Source organism: Littorina saxatilis, linkage group LG10 (genome assembly GCF_037325665.1).
Source record: "Littorina saxatilis isolate snail1 linkage group LG10, US_GU_Lsax_2.0, whole genome shotgun sequence".
NCBI lineage: Eukaryota > Metazoa > Mollusca > Gastropoda > Littorinimorpha > Littorinidae > Littorina > Littorina saxatilis.
The window spans coordinates 7,868,658-7,875,815 of record NC_090254.1 but is presented as its reverse complement, the minus strand read 5'-3'; the positions used below and the strand labels follow the sequence as shown (position 1 = coordinate 7,875,815).

Sequence of the window (7,158 nt, the reverse complement as noted above, 5' to 3'; positions counted from 1 at the left end):
TGCATGTGAAGAAAATTGGTTGTGAAATTAAATAGATTTCACTCCCAAAATCGAATTCTTCGAAAACGTGTACCGAGTGGTTACGTCCCTTGAGTAAGAAGGGAAACATTTTAGGATGAATCAAATTTCTAAGTTAAATAAAATAATTGGTTGGACAAATTTGGCCCCATGAATGTAAGGTACACAAGGTCGCTCATCAGTACTATCGAAGGGTGGTTTTTTTGTTCAGTGTAGAGTTTATACTAGATCAACGAGGCCGAAAATCGAAATATCAACACGGCGAAAGATAAAAACGTCACACCGGGTCATACCTAAGACTTTATAATTGGCAATATAGTGGCTGATCCACATCCCATTTTGGTGCAATCCCATTTTTGCCGCCGTCCCATTTTTTGGCCCATCCCATTTTCGCGACATTTCACAAGCCAAGCGTCATTTTATAAAATTTATAATTTTGAATGATTAATGAGATAAGGATGATTATAATGATGATGCTATGGATTTCCAATTTGGATTGAGACTACGTGACAGGGCATTTTACTAACATGTCATAACAAAAGCGCGACATCCCATTTTGACACCATATCCCATTTGGCCGCCATGCCGTTTCACCGTATTCCATTTATCCCCCATCCATTGTCGCGACATTTCACAAGCCAAGCGTCATTTTACTACCGTGTCATAACAATAGCGCGTCATCCCATTTTGACACCATCCCATTTGGCCGCCATCACATTTTTTATTTATTCTTCTTGCCAAGCCTCACTATACTACTATACTGCGTTATTCAACTAGGAAGACATTCCGTTTACGCCAAATTCCATTTTGGCCACAATCCAAAATGTCGCAAAATAGAGATGGTGGCAAAATGGGATGACGGCAAAACGGCATGGCGACAAAATGGAATGTGGCGCTAGTGGTTTGACACGGTGGTAAAATGACACATGGCCTATGAAATGTCGCAAAAATGGGATGGGGGCAAAATGGGATAACGGCCAAACGGGATTGCGCCAAAATGGGACGTGGAGCTAATGGTACATGACATGGTGGTAAAATGACACTTGGCCTGTAAAATGTCGCAAAAATGGGATGGAAGGCGAAATGGGCTAACGGCGAAACGGGATTGCGCCAAAATGGGATGTGGAGCTAATGGTACATGATATGGTGGTAAAATGACACTTGGCCTGAGAAATGTCGCCAAAATGGGATGGGGGCGAATTGGGATAACGGCGAAACAGGACTAATAGATCCCTTGACTTGGGGTAGTGCGACTCTGTCACTGCTAGCTTTCCACTCGGAGGAAGCGACCGGAATTTCCCAACGATGGGACATCCTAGTAATGAATTTTTTTTTTTTTAATTCTTAAAATTAACAGAGTCGCGCTACCCCAAAAGTCAAGGAATTTCGTGTTTGTCCCTTGACTTTGGAGATGGCAAGAAAATATCGGGCGCAAAAACGTGATTTGTAAAATTTTTCACAACATATGTCGCCTCGCGCCATGTATGTGATGAAACCATTCATATAGCTCTGCGGGAGCTCTGCACTTTTGGACGTCCCCATTTCACTGCTGTACAGCAAACATCGTCCCCAAATACCTGTTTGTTTCTAAAAAATCACGCTGGAGGTTGCATTTTATGTAATAACCTCCTGAAATGAGTTTTGACACTTTAGAATGGCATGTAAAATGACACATGGCCTATGAAATGTCGCAAAAATGGGATGGGGGCAAAATGGGATAACGGCCAAACGGGATTGCGCCAAAATGGGACGTGGAGCTAATGGTACATGACATGGTGGTAAAATGACACTTGGCCTGTAAAATGTCGCAAAAATGGGATGGGGGCGAAATGGGCTAACGGCGAAACGGGATTGCGCCAAAATGGGATGTGGAGCTAATGGTACATGATATGGTGGTAAAATGACACTTGGCCTGAGAAATGTCGCCAAAATGGGATGGGGGCGAATTGGGATAACGGCGAAACAGGACTAATAGATCCCTTGACTTGGGGTTGTGCGACTCTGTCACTGCTAGCTTTCCACTCGGAGGAAGCGACCGGAATTTCCCAACGATGGGACATCCTAGTAATGAATTTTTTTTTTTTTTAATTCTTAAAATTAACAGATAGCTCTGCGGGAGCTCTGCACTTTTGGACGTCCCCATTTCACTGCTGTACAGCAAACATCGTCCCCAAATACCTGTTTGTTTCTAAAAAATCACGCTGGAGGTTGCATTTTATGTAATAACCTCCTGAAATGAGTTTTGACACTTTAGAATGGCATTTAACGCTCATTGAAGTTTTAACAAACTTTCTAACACCTAAAACATTCATAGCACCGATAACGTAATTGTAGCTCTGCACTTTGTGTACACATACGTCCCCATTTCACTGCTGTACAGCAAACATCGTCCCCAAATGCCTGTTTTTCTAAAAATCACGCTGGAGGTTGCATTTTATGTAATAACCTCCTGAAATGAGTTTTCACACTTTAAAATGGCATTTAACGCTCATTGAAGTTTTAAGAAACTTTCTAACACGTAAAACAAAAGAGACCCCAAATGCCTGTGTTTTGAGCAAGATGACATTTTGATACACAGCCGACCCCAAATGACTGTAAAACCACCTATGTGTGTGTGTGTGTGTGTGTGTGTGTGTGTGTGTGTGTGTGTGTTCTTGCATACTACATTACATTGTTGTGATTTTGATGTTAAGTGGTTCGTTATTTCTAAACTCGTTTTAATGTATGAATTACAAATAAAAAAACTAAATCAAATAACGAAAATAATCATAAATCATAAAGTTATGTTTACGTGAATAAAATAAGACAAGTCGCGTAAGGCGAAATTACTACATTTAGTCAAGCTGTGGAACTCACAGAATGAAACTGAACGCACTGCATTTTTTCACAATGACCGTAGACCGCCGCTTGTGCATAACGGAGTGAAACTGACGAGCCTATTCAGCGCGGTAGTGGTTTCGCTGTGCTGCATAGCACGCTTTTCTGTACCTCTCTTCGTTTTAACTTTCTGAGCGTGTTTTTAATCAAAACATATCATATCTATATGTTTTTGGAATCAGGAACCGACAAGGAATAAGATGAAATTGTTTTTAAATCGATTTCAGAAATTTAATTTTGATCATCATTTTTATATTTTTAATTTTCAGAGCTTGTTTTTAATCCAAATATAACATATTTATATGTTTTGGGAATCAGGTAATGATGTAGAATAAGATGAACGTAAATTTGGATCGTTTTAAATAAACAAAAATTTATTACAATGTTCAGATTTTTAATGACCAAAGTCATTAATTAATTTTCAAGTCACCAAGCTGAAATGCAATACCAAAGTCCGGCCTTCGTCGAAGATTGCTTTACAAAAATTTCAATAAATTTGATTGAAAAATGAGGGTGTGACAGTGCCGCCTCAACTTTTACAAAAATCCGGATATGACGTCATCAAAAGTATTTATCGAAAAAAAAAAAGCATCCGGGGATATCATTCCCAGGAACTCTCATGTCAAATTTCATAAAGATCGGTCCAGTAGTTTGGTCTGAATCGCTCTACACACACACACGCACAGATAGACACACACACACACACACACATACACACACACACACACACACACACACACACACACACACACACACATACTCCACGAACCTCGTCTCGATTCCCCCTCTATGTTAAAACATTTAGTCAACACTTGACTAAATGTAAAAAATGATGATTTGGAAACTCTTACTTACTCACTCACGTTGTCTACCTACTTACCTTGATCGCATTGCTTTAAATTGGAAATAGTTTTTTTTTCAGAATTGTTCACAAATAAAATTCAAGGTAGGCAATTTATATGATAAAAAGAATATCTTTAAAATAAGACACGGTCAAGGCAATAACTTATTTTCTAAATAGTTCTAAAATGTGTGTTCTTTTTAAAAATCAAAAGTTATGTTAGCCCCATATAAAGTGACAGTATAACGGAACAATAGCACAGAACGCCTCGTAGCCTATTATCATTCAGAACGGGGAGCAATGTGGTAGGGCAATCTTGACATTTGACAAATCCTCACGCCAACAAATGAAAAGTGGATACTATTTCAACTTTCACGAGAGTGTTAAGCAAGCGTCGGTGGTGTAACGGTTAGCATGGTTGCCTTCCAAGCAGTCGATCCGGGTTCGACTCCCGGCCGACGCACTTTTCTACTTTTTAATTAATTTTTTGATTTGGTGTTGTTTTTCAATTCTTTTTAATTTGCGTTTATATTTTTATTTCACTTTATATTTTGCTTTGCTTTGTTTTGCTGTGCTTGTGCTTGTGTGTGTGTGTGTGTGTGTGTGTGTGTGTGTGTGTGTGTGCGCGCGCGCGTGTGTGTGTGTGTGTTCTAGCGTGCATGCGTGCGTGCGTGCGTGCATGCGTGCGTGTGTGCGTGCGTGCGTGCGTGCGTATGTGTGTGTCCAGTTGTTCGTTATTTTAACACTGTTCTCAATGTATAAATAACACATACAAAATAAATAAAATAACGAAAATAACCAAAATCTTAGCAAGTTCCGTTTAGGTGAAATAAAGAAGAAAAATGATTATTCAGATTCATTTCATGCACACTTACACACGGGAAACTCTTACTGACTCACTCACTGACCTGCAGCCGACTGATAATTGCATAAAGAGAGATATATAAAAGTAAATCATGGAATTCAAGAATGAATGGAAGAAAGAAATAGACAATTTAATAAATCAATCATTAGATAACACGAATGAAAAAGAAAGAAAATAATGAACTAGCGTTTGGTCAATAATATCCCTCTGAAATACTGAAATATATTGATGCACACGGCATGAGCCTTTCTCGTTACTCACGGGGAAGTAATGTGGCAGAGAAGATTTGACATTTGACAAATCCTCCAGCCAACGGATGAAAAGTGAATACGATCTCAACTTTCACGAGAGTAATAAGCAAGCGTCGGTGGTGTAACGGTTAGCATGGTTGCCTTCCAAGCAGTCGATCCGGGTTCGACTCCCGGCCGACGCACTTTTTCTGATTTTGGTTTAATGTTTAATTTGATATTGTTTTTTTAATTTTCTTTTTACTTGCGTTTATTTTTTATTTCACTTTATATTTTGCTTTGCTTTGTTTTGTTTTGTTTTGTTTTGTTATGCTTTGGTGTGTGTTTGTGGTTGTGTGTGTGCGTGTGTGCATGCGTATGTGCGTGCGTGCGTGTGTGTGTGTGTGTGTGTGTTTCTAACACACTGCATTACATTTTTTGTAATTTTGATGACTAGCTGTTTGTTAGTTTTACACTGTTCTCAATGTATGAATACCATATAAAAAAAAGTTTAAAATATTAAAATAATCATTATCTTAGCAAGTTCATTTTTAGTGAAAAAAAAAAATATTCAGATTAATTTCATGCACACTATATAAAAGTAAATCAAGGAGTTCAAGAATTAACATAAGAAATTTGAAATAGACAAACACATAAACATAAATGAATAAATAACAACAAAGGAATAAAGGATGAAAAGAATGAACTAGCGTTTTAGTCAATAATATCCCTCTGAAATACTGAAATATATCGATGCACACAGCATGCGCCTTTCTCGTTCATAACGGGGAGGCAATGTGGCAGAGAAGATTTGACATTTGATAAATCCTCCAGCGGCCGACCGAGGAAGACTGGATACGATCTCAACTTCCATAATAGTAATAAGCAAGCGTCGGTGGTGTAATGGTTAGCATGGTTGCCTTCCAAGCAGTCGATCCGGGTTCGACTCCCGGCCGACGCACTTTTTCTATTTTGTTGTTAAATGTTTAATTTGTGGTTGTTTTTCAATTTTCGTTTTATTTGCGTTTAATTTTTTTATTTCACTTTAAATTTTGCTTTGCCTTGCTTTGTTTTGTTTTGCTTTGCTTTGGTGTGTGTTTGTGGTTGTGTGTGTGCGTGTGTGTGCGTACGTTTGTGCTTGCGTATGTGCGTGAGTGTGTGAGTGTGTGTGTGAGTGGTTTATTTTTTTTTTCGAACACACTGCATTACAATTGTTGTAATTTTGATGACCAGTTGTTTGTTATGTTTACACTCTTCTCAATGTATGAATAACACATAAAAAAGAATTAATTGGTTTTTTTTAAATAATCATTATCTTTATCATCATTTTAACTTCGTAAAAAACAAAGAAGAAAAATGATTATTCAGATTCATTTCATGCACACTATCACACGGGAAACTCTTACTATCTCACTCACTGACCCGCTGCTGACGGATAATGACATAAACTGATAAATATAATAGTAGATCAAGGAATTATAGAATGTTCAAAAGAAGAAAAAGACAAACAAATATAAATTAATACATACATTTTTAACAGCAAAGGAAACAAGTCGCGAAAGGCGAAACTACATTTAGTCAAGCTGTCGACGTCGAACTCACAGAAAAAAACCTGAAACTGAACGCACTGCATTTCTTCACCAAGATCGTATACTGGTAGCATCGTCACTCCACCGCTCGTGGGAAAGGTAGTGAAATTGACAAGCCAGACTAGTGCGGGAGTTGTTGCGCTGAGCAGGATATAGCACTCTTTTCTGTATCTCTGTTCTGTTTAACTTTCTGAGCTTGTTTTTAATCCAAACATATCATATCTATATGTTTTTGGAATCAGGAACCGACAAGAAATAAGATGAAATAGTTTTTAAATCAATTTCGTTAAATTAATTTTAATCATAAATGTCAAATTTGTAATTTTCAGAGCCTGTTTTTAATCCAAATATAACATATTTATATGTTTTCGGAATCAGCAAATAATGAAAAATAAGATGAAATTATGTTTTGATCGTTTTAAAAAAATAAATTTTATTTACAATTATCAGATTTTTAATAACCAAACTCGTTAATTATTTTATAGTTCTCCAAGCTGAAATGCAATACCAAAGTCCAGCCTTTGTCGAAGATAGTTTAACTAAAATTTCAATCAATTTAGTTAACAAATGAGGGCGTGACAGTGCTGCCTCAACTTTCACAAAAAGCCGAATATGACGTCATCAAATACAATTATTGTAAAAAAGGAAAAATGGTCTGAGGATATCATACCCAGGATATCTCATGTGAAACGACGTTAAACACCAAATAAAGAAAGAAAGATCTCATGTGAAGTTTCATAA

At 37.5% G+C, this 7,158-nt stretch overlaps 3 non-coding genes across 3 annotated transcripts; all 3 read left to right on the top strand.

The window, feature by feature from the left end:
• The first annotated feature begins 4,127 nt into the window (after positions 1-4,127).
• Trnag-ucc (transfer RNA glycine (anticodon UCC)) lies at positions 4,128-4,199 on the top strand. Its single transcript has one exon. It is a non-coding gene; the product is annotated as a tRNA-Gly (tRNA).
• A 763-nt stretch (positions 4,200-4,962) lies between these two features.
• On the top strand, positions 4,963-5,034 carry Trnag-ucc (transfer RNA glycine (anticodon UCC)). The gene has a single exon. It is a non-coding gene; the product is annotated as a tRNA-Gly (tRNA).
• A 683-nt stretch (positions 5,035-5,717) lies between these two features.
• On the top strand, positions 5,718-5,789 carry Trnag-ucc (transfer RNA glycine (anticodon UCC)). The gene has a single exon. It is a non-coding gene; the product is annotated as a tRNA-Gly (tRNA).
• Positions 5,790-7,158: the final 1,369 nt, after the last annotated feature.